Genomic DNA, 13971 nt, shown 5'->3' with positions numbered 1-13971 from the left:
AATCCATACGTTCAATATCCTCACTCTCTAAGAGCTGTTCGGCAGTTACTGTGCGATGACATGGTGCATTGTCGTCCACGAAAAGGAACTGCGGACCCATAGCGCCTCTAAAAAGACGCACATATGGAAGAAGAATCTCGTTACAATAACGGGTCCCGTTGACTGAACCTGCGTCGAAGATGTGAAGGTCTGTACGACTACCAGGCAAGATGCGTCCACAAACGAGAACACCGCCACCTCCATACCTGTCTCTTTCAATGATGTTCGAAGGATAATTGCGGCTTCCTCGCTCTCTCCAGATGAGTATGCGATGAGAATCGCTACTCAGACTGAATCTGCTCTCATCTGTAAAGAGTACTCGTCCCCATTCATTGTCTCTCCAATCCCGGTGTTCCCGGCACCACAGAGAACGCCTTATCCGATGGGCAGGCGTTAGAGGTACACACCGTACAGGGCGTCGTGCAAACAGACCACCACCGTGCAGTCGTCTGGCCACGGTAAAACGCGATATCGGTCGTCCAGTCGCCTGTGTCGTGTGTCTAGCGATTTCTCCCGCTGTCTGCCCCCTGTTTCTTCTGGCCTGTAAGGCAATATAGCGGTCATCTGCGGGTGTGGTTCCTCGTGGACGACCACTACTAAACCCCCGAATAGCTGTTCCTGTAGTTTGAAATTGTCTCCAAAGTCGTGAAACGATGCTGTGAGCAATTCCGAATTCTGCAGCCACACTTGTCACACTGCGGCCTTCCTCCAACTTCCCAATGATTCGACCTCGGGTAAATGCATCCAGATGTCGTCTAACAGATTGATTATTCGCCATTTCTCGCTGAGGCAGCAACTCGGTGTGATTTTAACTGCTATACGGCGTGCAATCTCTTTGCCATAAATACTGATCTTACACCGACAACATGCTTTATACTACTCAGACACTCCCTCATTACGTCTACCTGCATATCTGCGTATGTGCTACCGTACATCACCTTACTTAATCTCCTGATTGGTCTTTCTGTCTTCTTTGAATCTTCGTTCAGCTGATATGCTAATTTTTCGACTTCGTCCTTAATTTTTGCACACCAGTGTATTTGCTGTTACGTGCACGAAGGAAGAGAACCGCAATTCAAACTCAACTCAGATCCTGCCTTGTTGCAGCCCCCGGAAGGTTGGTATCAACGTCAACCCTGCATAGAAGGCTTCACGAATTGAGGTTTGTACGCTAGGCAACCAGCCATTTGCGTGCCGCTCACATAACTTCATAGAAGGGAACGTTTGTGGTGGGCACGTCAACCTGTCCACTGGACGGCTGATCAATATAGGGCTGTTATCTTTACGGATGAGTTTAAATTTAGCCTCCAAAGCGATAGTAAGCGTTATTTGATTTGGAAAGAACATAGAACCCCGTACATAGAATCCATCAAACTTCCTTAAAAGAGATGCATACGGAGGAGGCACTGTCTGTATTTGGAGTTGTGTCTTTTTGGGTGGAAGCATTGCAGACCTCCATGTCTTTCCACGTGGAACCACGAATGCTCAGGCCTATGGTGATGACATCCTTGATGCTTGTGCGCGCCTTTATGACGAAACAATAGGTGATGATTTTCTGCTACAGGACGACAATGCTAGACTGCATAGTGCTCGCATCGTGTATGATTATCTTCAGCAAGAGATAATTCAGCACATGGAGTGGCCAGTTCAATCAAGAGACCTGAATCCTATCGAGCATGTTTGGGATGCTTTGAGAAGACGTATGTATAGCTACTCTCCGGCTTCTTCTCCAGACCCTTGCTACGCTTGCAAATACTTTGCAAGAGCAGTTGATCTCACTTCCTGCGGAACTGATAGACCGCAAAACTGATAGCATCAGACATCCTTGTACTCGCTGTATTGTTTTTCAGGGAAGTTATAGTCTGTATCGAAGGCAATTTTCCTATACCAACTGACATATTCGATTTCGTCATTTTATACATATGCTAATTCAAAACACCATAATTGTCTGTTAATTTCTCTTCATGTTAGTTTATACCTTACTACGTATTGTATACTGTCCGTTTTATTAAACTCTACGTGTAACGTTTTGAGTAATCGTAATTGTTGTTGATTTTTTCCTTAAGCGGTGTATTTTAAAGCTTTTTATGTGTTTTCTGAAACAAACTTGTGTTCTTTTGGAAAATTTAAAAAAAGCGTACTTTTGTAACTTTTGTTCAATAAAATAAATATACTTTTGCTATTTTGTTCATCTGAAGTAAATTTATTAAAACTTGAAATATATCCTCGCTTATGTAAAATACAATAATTGTATATTATAAAATACAATAATCTGGGGAGAGCTTAAAAGTCTGAATCCACCATTTCGTAAACAGATTATATATATATATATATATATTATATTCCTCTATTTTCTTTTAAAGTTGGATAGTACAACAAAAAATCAGTTTTAACAATAAACACGTTCGCCACGAGAAGAGCCTTTTCCGTATGGTAGGAAAATCATTTATGGGAAGACCACGATAATAAATTAAAAAATTCATTTAGCTCTACTTCTTCTGTAGCTACATGAGACACCTTTTCATGAAAGAAAATCTATAAAAGCTTTTATACAAAAGGTGGTAATTTCATTTTAAGCCTTTATGTAAAATTTCATCTGTGGTGTTTTAGCAGTGGCTAAGTGATACGATTGTTGAATACTGGTAATTTGACCAGGCTTTGAATACCAACCAACGAGCCGGAAGCAAAATTATTTTCGTAGTTTTCTCACATGTGTGAAGTACACAGGTGTGCAAAAATTAAGGACGAAGTCGAAAAATTAGCATATCAGCTGAACGAAGAGGCAGAGCGGACAGAAAGACCAATCAGGACATTAAGTAAGGTGATGTACGGTAGCACATGCGCAGATATGCAGGTAGACGTAATGGGGGAGTGTCTGAGTATTATAAAGCATGTTGTCGGTGTAAGATCAGTATTTCTGGCAAAGAGATTGCACGCCGTATAGCAGTTAAAATCACACCGAGTTGCTGCCTCAGCAAGAAATGGCGAATAATCAATCTGTTAGACTACATCTGGATGCTTTTACCCGAGGTCGAATCATTGGGAAGTTGGAGGAAGGCCGCAGTGTGACAAGTGTGGCTGCAGAATTCGGAATAGCTCACAGCATCGTTTCACGACTTTGGAGACAATTTCAAACTACAGGAACAGCTATCCGGGGGTTTAGTAGTGGTCGTCCACGAGGAACCACACCCGCAGATGACCGGTATATTGCCTTACAGGCCAAAAGAAACAGGCGGCAGACAGCGGGAGAAAATCGCTAGACACACGACACAGGCGACTGGACGACCGATATCGCGTTTTACCGTGGCCAGACGACTGCACGGTGGTGGTCTGTTTGCACGACGCCCTGTACGGCGTGTACCTCTAACGCCTGCCCATCGGATAAGGCGTTCTCTGTGGTGCCGGGAACACCGGAATTGGAGAGACAATGAATGGGGACGAGTACTCTTTACAGATGAGAGCAGATTCAGTCTGAGTAGCGCTTCTCATTGCATACTCATCTGGAGAGAGCGAGGAAGCCGCAATCATCCCTCGAACATCATTGAAAGAGACAGGTATGGAGGTGGCGGTGTTCTCGTTTGTGGACGCATCATGCCTGGTAGTCGTACAGACCTTCACATCTTCGACGCAGGTTCAGTCAACGGGACCCGTTATTGTAACGAGATTCTTCTTCCATATGTGCGTCTTTTTAGAGGCGCTATGGGTCCGCAGTTCCTTTTCGTGGACGACAATGCACCATGTCATCGCACAGTAACTGCCGAATAGCTCTTAGATTATCCATCAAACATCATCAAACATCCTTAAAAGAGATGCATATGGAGGAGGCAGTGTCTGTATTTTGAGTTGTGTCTTTTTGAGTGGAAGCACTGCAGACCTCCATGTCTTTCCACGTGGAACCACGAATCCTCCACGTGGATTGAACGTATGGATTGGCCGGCACGATCTCCGGATCTCAATCCCATCGAGCATGTATGAGATTTTCTAGGCAGACGCTTGGCAGCTCGTACCTTACCACCAATAACCATTCCGGAGCTTCGATTGGCGCTGCAAGACGAATGGGCAGCAATGCCTCAACAACTCATTGACACCCTCATTCTCAGCACGGGCAGACGCTGTGAAACCTGCCTAGCAGTCAGGGGAGATCATATCCCCTATTAAAGACGGGATGTTTCTTGCTGGACACCCATCACAGGGATGTTTCGGCCTTCAGTCGCATTGCGCTCCATGCTACTTTTTCAGTAAATCTTCTTTTTATCCCTCTGATTTCTCTTTTAGTAAGTGTTGCTTACATTACTCATGTCCTTACGTATTGGGGATTTTACGGTATTAAATGTGTTGATTTGGAAAGCTTTTGTACAAAGTTATATTGAAAAAACCGTCTCGTCCTTAATTTTTGCACACTAGTGTATACATGAGTCAGACTGAAAATGATGCGGTGTTCGTTTTCAGTCACGCACACTGAATATAGGCCATTTATGATTTTATGAATAAGCTGCTGCCGCTGACGCCACTAAAATATGCTGAAGACATCCTAAATATCTTATTGCATTTTATTACATTCTTTTAGGCTTATTCCTCTGCCTTGTGATATAAACGTTTTGAAAAGGATTTATGTAACTGAATATTTTAGAATAAAGTACTGCAGTCAAGAGAAATAGTAAAAATTCCTAAAATTTCTAATTATTGCTATTGAGGAGAAAGCTAAAATTAGGATATGCAAAATTTGCATTATCAACGTTAGTTAATATAAGAATGAATCATACCGAGTGCTATGTCGAAAACTTTGAAAAACAGCTGAAACTAGGTTGAAAAATAGCATCATGCATACAGAGGGTGTTCACACATTGTAGAGACATTAGGATTTTTGGAAGCTGACAAGATGACCAAAGGCACGCTAGGAATGTGGGAGAAATACCTTATATACTCCCCTTTTTAAAGGGCGACTGGGGTATTTACGGGACCCAATCGCCAAATCCTGGGTGTGGAGAATCCTCGTCCACAACCCTTTTAGTTCGGGCGCCATTGTAGAGACATTACGTATATTTTTGGAAGTAGGAAAGATGAAAAATAGCAACCGCCTTCGCCGGGAATCGAACCACGGACCTCTGGAATGCCGTCCCAGTGTGCTGACCACTACACCACGAAGGCACGCTAGGAACGTGGGTGTGTGTGTGTGTGTGATTATGGCAAAGCCTCGAAGGCTATCTACCTAAGGGGAGGGATGCCTTCTTGGAGAACTTTCTAATGGAACTGTTTCATATACACGTTACACATGGGGAAAACAACGAAAACGTCCATTCAGCCAGCCCGTTCGCGGGATTCGAACCTCGTACCGAACTACTAGTGTTCAGCGACTTTACCGCTCGGCCGTTGGTGGGCCTAGGAAAGAGGGAAAAATACCTTACATCCTCCCCTTTTTAAAGGGCAACTGGAGTTTTCAGGGGATCTAATCGCCAAATCCTGGGTGTGGAGAATCCTCATCCAACACCCTTTTAGTTCGGGCGCCACTGTAGAGACATTAAGATTTTTTTTTTTTTTTTGAAGCAGGGGATGAAAAATTAGCAACCGCCTTCGCCGGAAATCGAACCACGGACCTCTGGAATACCGGCCCAGCGTGCAGAACCACTACACCACGAAGGCACGCTAGGAAAGCGGCAGAAATACCTTATAACATTTTTGTAACAATTTTGATTGTCTCCATGAAGTTGAATATTACATTTAAAATGCAAACGTGACTGGATTTCAATTTGAAATTACGTTTAATTATCGTCTGCAGCATCAAGAAAATTATTTTCTTTAAAATGTCGCCGAAAAATAAACAATAGATCGAAGGTTCTATTTTTGCGCTGTCCGAAGAGAAATGCTCTTATTGGGTTATTAAAAAAAGATATGAAAAGCAGGGTTTTAATATTTCTACATATACAATACTGACATAAATAATATGAAAGGAAATAAACGTTAAGATTTACATCTGACTAGGAAAACAGCTAAAATTGCATACCCAACAATGGTGTGTGCAGCTCTTATTAAATATAAAGTCGCATCTCATGTTTTAAAAGAAAATCCAGCCGCCAAAGAGCTATTGCAAGATCTTTCAATATCACTGTAGGAATTGTGAACAAAATTATAAAACATGATTTCAAGCTAATTAAAAAGAAGCATAATGTTCATCGCCTAACGCCGAAATATGTTTCTAGGTGTAAGACTATATTTAGATTTCTGTATGAAAATTATATTTGGCAGGTGAAAAATGGAAATATATAGTTACAGTTGGTGAGGCTTAGATATCCTTATCTGGTTACAATAGAAAAAGTTCCTTTTGCTTCCGAAAAAGCGGAGAAAAAGATTTAATACGTTGGTTCTGAGAAAGCAAGGAATTTTTTTTAAAGGTTTTCTAATTATTATTGAATTGTCTTACAATGAAAACTTAAAATAGAAAAAGTAGAAAAAAATGTCAAAATTAACTCGGAATACTATCAGAAATACGTTTTAACGCATATTTTTAAAGAAGAAATTCCACCTGTTTATCCAAACAATCTTCATTACGTTAAGTTCCATCAAATAAGTCTCCGAGCCAAACCTCTAAACCTACGGCTGTGTTTTTTTGAAAAAATGAGAAACGTAACCGGAATTTAAGCTAAAATTCAATTCCGTGTTTATTGTTAAAAAGGAAAACATTGGAGAATTATATAAAAACATTGGATGGACTCTGGAAGAGATTGTGAAGGAAGGGTGGAATAGAATGAACCTTGATGTTTTGAGAAAAGGACTTTTATCTTAGAAATCAAGCGGTAATATGATAGTTCAACTAAAGGGCTATCAGATTGAACATATTACATTATAAAATTTTAAAGATTGTTTATATATACAGAATCTGTTCGCACATTTTTAGACGATTTTGGTAAGCGGTAATAAAAATTCGTTTGCTGCAAAAGAAGTAATTGCAATTGTACTATGTTTTTAAAAGTCAAAATTATGGTCTGTGGCTTGAAAGTTTTGTTTTTATTCAAAATGGCGATTTAACAAAGCAGTGGTTCGAAGGCTACATTAACGCTCTTTCCGAAGAGAAATATCCATACTCCGTTATCCAAAAACGATGTGAAAGTCACGGTTTTGTGATATCTAAAGCGTAGATAGGTAATATCATCAACAAGAAAGGAAAAAAAAGGTCAAATTGGAGTCTCAAGTGGGACAAAAATTCCAAACAAGTATCCAAGGGAAAACGGACATCTTCGACTATTGCAAAGGTACGTTGTTTAATGTTAAAAGAAAATCCCCCTAGTCAAAGGACAGTTGCAAAATCATTAAAATGATCGGTGTCCACTGTAAACAAAATGATAAACGTTGATTTAATTCTTAAGAAAGCGAAAAAACGCAATGTGCATCGTCTTCTACCGAAGCATATCGCTCCGGTGTCCGCCGATAACATCGCGGCAAAAACATCGTGGACGAAAACGTCGCGGAGAAAACAACGCAAGGCGAAAACGTCGTGCTACAAAACATCGTGGGAGAAAACATCGCAAAGAGAAAACATCGCAGTTCTAAAACATCGTGGTACAAAACATCGTAGTCGAAAATAAAGCGGTTCAAAAACATCGCAGTTTAAAAACATCGTCGTCGAAAATATCGCGGTAAAAAATAAAGTATCTACAAATCATCGCATGACGATAACATCGCAGACATGCTTTTTTCAGGTTTTAATAACTGCAAATGGATATTCCCATAATGATTTGTTAGCGCGAGGTGTAAAGAAGGATAAATTTTACTTTCACATATTTTATTAACTAATAAATTTTTGCTGAAAACGTAAGAAGGAAACTTAGGCATAGAAAATTAAATGTAACTTATAGATTATACTTTTCATGAAATATTACCAGTAAAAACTTTATAAAAATGATTTATTAATGGCCTTTGTTAGTTAACTATGTCGGTTTAAAATTCTATTAAGTGCTATAAGTTGCATTAATTTTTTATGCTTAAGTTTCCTTTTTATTTTCTCAGCAAAAATTTATTAATTAATAAAAAATATGAAAGTAAAAATTATCCTTCTTTCCATCTTGCGCTCACAAATCATTATGGGAATATCCATTTACACTTATTAAAGCATGCCTGAAAAAAGCATGTCTGCGATGTTATCGTCATGCGATGATTTGTAGATACTTTATTTTTTACCATGATATTTTCGACGACGATGTTTTTAAACTGCGATGTTTTTGAACCGCTTTATTTTCGACGACGATGTTTTGTACCACGATGTTTTAGAACTGCGATGTTTTCTCTTTGCGATGTTTTCTCCCACGATGTTTTGTAGCACGACGTTTTCGCCTTGCGTTGTTTTCTCCGCTACATTTTCGTCTGCGATGTTTTTGCCGCGATGTTTTCGGCTGTAACCATCGCTCCACGCAGGACACGCTGCAAAATTCTATATGAGAAACACTTATCCAAAGAAAAATGGAAAACAATTGTCAAAATAGATGAAGCATGGGTGTATTTAAATGATTGTAGCAGAAAAAGAGCCATTTTTTATCATAAAAGGGGAGAAAAAATTTGAAGTACATGGTTCAAAGAATCGAAAGAAAGTTTTTCTAAGGGATTCATGATGGTTGCTGGTTTTTCTTATAATGGCAAGTTAAAAATAAAGAGAGTGCAAAAAAATGTCAGGATTAACTCCAAATACTATCAGGAACATATTTTATTGCGAATTTTTCTGAATGAAATACCATCGCTTTACCCATAGTGCCATCCATCTGTGAGACTGCATCAGGACAAAGCTAGCAGTCACACATCAAAATCCACTGTAAATTCCCTAATAGAAATGGAACAAAAAACTGGTATCAAGGCACCCTTCACTGATATCCCTACTCAATCTCCCGATGTGTCACCTATGGATTTTTTGTGCTTTCGGACTTTTAAAAACTGCATTATCCAAACGTTGTCCCAAAACCCTAACAGGACTCTGGAAAGCTGTTTGGGAGGAATGGGATAGAAAAGCTGTTCGGGAGAAATGGGATAGAATAGCTCTTCTGCCACTTCAAAAGGCATTATTATCCTGGAAATTGCGGTGTCGAAAGATAGTTCAGAATAAGGGATGTCAAATAGAACATTTAAAACACAAGAATTTTATGTAATTTAGTTTTGTGAATACAATATACGTCGTCTAAACAATGTGTGAACAGCCTCTGTAAATCTTTGCAAAATATTTGCAAAAATGTATGAACACCCTTTGTATATAGTTTAATATGCCAGCACTCTTTATCAAAGCCAAAATAAACTGTTCCTGAAAAAAAAAAAAAAGTGACTAAAAACGCAAACGATGATGGTATACATTTAATAAGCAGGTAAACATGTATCGAAGAATATCTAAAAAATTGGGATATACGGAAATGAGGTATAACACCAAAAGAAATTTAAATATGTAAACTGAAGGCTTAGAGGAAAGAAAAATTTGTTTTCTTTTTCTTTTGAAACGCATCGCTGAATCGCCTCATTCACGAATGGCTGAAGTAAAGGAGTTACACGATTTTCCAGACGCAGAGAGATGACCGCTTTTTACGCAACCACCGTACGTTCTTGGGATTTGGTTGGACGATCATCTGGAAATCACCCTTTGACAAATTCAAGCTTTTCAGAAGTTCGAAAGTTCCATTATTTATAAGGGGAACAAGAATAATTGCTTCAGACTACCTCAAAATTTATTAAGCAAATTAATCACGGAGTTCAGCTTGATTGAACATCTAGAGCAAACAATCTTTGCATAATCGAACAAGCATTTCCTTCAGAACTCTTGTTTTCATTTTCTTCTACTTGATTGAACAACGCTCGGGAGACAACACGGAAAGTAGAAATAAAACTCACCATAGATTTCAGTTTTACATATATGTAATAATAAAATTCCATAGTCAAGAATACACATAAAATTTTAACTGTATGTTCTTTTCATTTTTAATGACAACGGTCTCTTATTTGAAAGTACGTGGAATTAAATCCACAGCCCCGTAGTCAAGTTGTTTTTCCCGCCTTTCCTACACGTACAGTTATAGAATGTTCTGGAAATATTTAAAGCGAACTGGATTGGCTGACGAGGCTGACGTCATTTCTTGGAAGCTCCGCCTTTCCAGAGGCTATAAAAAGACTCGCAAAAGAATATCGGGGCTTTTTCTTTAATGTCACGATGCAGTAAACTTCATACAAAAAGTTATTACTAATTCTTTTTTATTTACTCCGGAGATCTTAATTTTTGTGACTGCTTTTTTCTCCTGAAATATAATAAATAGATCCTGTTTTTTAATTATGTATATAATTATCGTCTGATAATTTAAGCTACGACTAAATCTATGATTCTTCATCAATCTATTTATTCCGGACAAAAGCTGGTACATCACATATATTTACAGCATTAGTATGTAATATTTTATTTACTTTATCTACAGGAAACAAATATCTCATTAACTGAAAAAAAAATAAGTCTGATTCTTTCATTGTGGTTTATAAAAAAAATTAAAGTTTTAGCCCGGGGACGTTAATTCCGAATGGGATATTAATCTCAAACGACATTTTGCATCGAATCACTATAAAGAGCGTATCACTTTTCAAACTGTTGCCACCAAATACCATCGCCCTGTGTTATATTTAAAGACATTAAATAATGTAGAATCTACATAAATGTATACATGTATCTCTCAATGTGAAAAAACAACGGCACCTGGAGACATCCAATTTTGAATAACGTAGTCCTGCACCCGCACTGACACCTAGTAGCCATAATTTTGAATAACGTAGTCCTCCACCCGCACTGGCACCAAGTAGCCAGAATTTTGAATAACGTAGTCCTCCACCCGCACTGGCACCTAGTAGCCAGAATTTTCAATTCCGAATTTGTTTCATTATCTGTTTCATATTTTGCCAAATTTTAACGAATTTTTGATTAACAAGCTCAAAGACTTCAAAACAAGTACTGGCAACATCTCTACGGGGGAAAAAAAAATTATTATCCACAGTGCACGAGACTGTCTTTTGGAAATTCTAAAGATATGCTGTTTTTAAATATTTTGGCATTTTGCGGTTTAATCGAATTTTATGCGACGTAAACGCCAAGAACGTGATGGTTAATAAATAACCACACAAAACACAAAATGTTAGTAATAAAAATATTTTAAAAATATTTTAAAAGCTATCTTAGTAAGAAGACTGAACATTGATATGCTAAACTGAGAGAAAACTGAAAGAAAAAACAGAAAAACGTGTGCGAAAACTTAACCGTGCATGGAGAATTTCAAATATATACTGCTTAGATGCTTTTAAAAGTTTTGCTATCTTGCTGTTGATATGTGTATGCCGCAAGTGCGAAAAAAAATGTTTAATAATAAACCTAAAATAACAAAAGAAGAATGGATTAGCAGAAATGCGTTTAACCACATATTGGTAGAGTGCTAGTTCAGAAAAAGCGTAAAAAACCTTAACAAACCCTTTTTGGGCGACCTTTAAAATCTGAAACCATTCAGACTTTTTCATTATTCCTAATATCTTGATATAGGCAGAACTGTTGATTACCACAAAGCAGAACTAGACATTCATAAAAATATTTCTCAAAAGCTGAGTTGATAAAATCTAAAAGTAACAGAAAAACTAGCGACATACTTTATGAAAAAATCTGATGTGTACACCACATGACTTCCTTGTACGGAATATTAAATTATACGCATTTTTTCTTGCATTTCATTTAAACATATTGAATTAACAGTTAACGAACTTTAAATTAAATCTACTTCGTCGATAGCGCATAAACCACAAGAGAATAAATGCATTCTTTAAAATTCACTCTAGTATTTGTTTACCATAGCGACACTCTGGCGCTAGATTCACTTAAAAGAATTAATAATTATATAACAGTTAACTTATATATTTCGTTCATATTATAACTCATAATGCACAAAATTTATATCATTTAAAGGATAGAATTATCTAATCGTTGCCACATGTTCTATTCAAATACTATAATAAAACTAGAATGATGTATAAAAGAAATTAAGCCAACAAAACAAAAAAGAAACAGTTTTTCACAGACGATTCAGTATTTCTCATTTAATTAATTCCGTTCTCACTTCGCGAGAAGGCAAAAATACATAAAAACTCAAAATATCTATATTAAAAATTACGAAGTAAATCTCAAACGCTTATTTCCTCGAAAAAATTCCAGAAAGAATTAAGCATGATTTAATTGGCAACAATAAATGAATGCGTTATCTTTGTTGTTGCGAAGCTAAGTTTCTCTAGATCGGCAACAAATCCACTAGTCTCCTGTTTCAAATGTAAACATCAATGCCCGCCATTGAAACCGGGCTTAGCGGCAATTAAACAACTTTAAATTTGTTGATAATTCTAAAAATATTGCACACAGATTTACTAAAGGCATAAAAACCTTAACCGGAAGATAAAAACAACATAATTCAATCATTTTTAAAGCAAAAAATGTACAATTTATAAACATATAAGAGTAAAGAAACTGAGATCACTGAGCCGGGTAACAGAGTGGATATATATATAAATATATTTATATACGTTTGGTGCGGCCGATTGCAACCAAAATACGAGGTGCACATCTACATGTTATAGTAGTCCTATATACAAAATTTCAACGTTCTGAGGCTACTCGTTTTCGAGTTATGCGAGATACGTACGTACGTACATACGTTCCACAGACGCCACGAAATATTCTCTTCAGAATTCATTTTAAAGCAGTTTTATAATTTTTTTGAAGGGAAAGAGTCTTTTATTCTATCCTTACGTACAGATATCACGCAAAAACATCGTTAAATTGCATTCGATAGCGGTCAAAACGGATATTTTCGTTGAAATATGCTGCCTGAAACTTTTCGCGATTACAATACTTCCTTTTTACTTCTTACAAGGAAGTAATAATAATGCACATTTTGAAGTAATTTAATGAAGCATTTTAAGGTGTTGAAGCCAAAACCAATTTCCGAAGTAAGGAAAAAAAATCATTCAGATAAGCAGCAAACGTTGTAATGCATCTGAATTTAATATGAAATTTCAGGAACGCTATCACTTAGAGTTTTCTTTAATGGTACTCATTATAAACACAGCGATGAACAAAATTGTTTGGTAATTTGTCATATACTTGCTTCCAGTAACGATTAATAAGAAAGCAGATATTGAAATTTTTCTTTTATGTATGTATAGCCACAGAAATTTGCTGGGCGCTAATATATCTGATTACTTAATTTGTTCACTCTATAATTACATTATACAACTGCATATAAAAACTCTATGTTTCAATTTTACGGAGTTTCTATCTTTATATGTACGCCAAATAAAATGTGTGTGAACTGAAGTGAAAAGAAGAATATTATCACTACAATCCCTACAACACCTGACCGAATTTCTGTCAGAGTGCACTGAATACCAGCTTCAGTATTTTTCCGTTTCCAGCAAATAGCGTAACTTCATAGCGCTATTTCAAATGAACTTTAATATTATTTTGTTTTATACTTTTAATATTTAAATAGAAATTGGTTTGGTGTATTTAATTACGGCAAAGCTTCGAAGGCTATGAGCCTAAACAAAAGCATGCTTTCGTGGAGGATTTCTAACAGAAACTGGCTCGTATACACTTTACACATGGGGAAAGCCACTAAAACGTCCATGCAGCCAGCCCGTGTGCAAGTTTCGAACCTCGGACTGAATTACCAGTGTTCAATTATTTTACCGCTCGGGCGTTGATGGGGCCCCTTAATATTACGTATTATTAACTGAAATTATAAGGTGGTGTATTTAATTATGGCAAAGCACACTAGGGCTATCTGCCTAAGGGGAGGGATGCCTTCGTGGAGGACTTTCTAAGGGAAACTGGCTCGTATACACGTTACACATGGGGAAAACCACGAAAACAGCCAGCCCGTTCGCGGGATTCGA

At 37.6% G+C, this 13971-nt stretch overlaps 1 protein-coding gene and 1 non-coding gene across 2 annotated transcripts in view; both read right to left on the bottom strand.

The window, feature by feature from the left end:
• Window positions 1–13971, bottom strand: part of LOC118196098 (uncharacterized) — a 787551-nt gene that overhangs the window by 769356 nt on the left and 4224 nt on the right. The gene's annotated exons all lie outside the window — the stretch shown is intronic.
• Window positions 5115–5187, bottom strand: TRNAA-GGC (transfer RNA alanine (anticodon GGC)). Its single transcript has one exon. It is a non-coding gene; the product is annotated as a tRNA-Ala (tRNA).

Source organism: Stegodyphus dumicola, chromosome 12 (assembly GCF_044657685.1).
Source record: "Stegodyphus dumicola isolate Sdum_Otavi_A_Nest chromosome 12, ASM4465768v1".
NCBI lineage: Eukaryota > Metazoa > Arthropoda > Arachnida > Araneae > Eresidae > Stegodyphus > Stegodyphus dumicola.
This window is presented reverse-complemented; position numbering and strand designations above follow the sequence as displayed.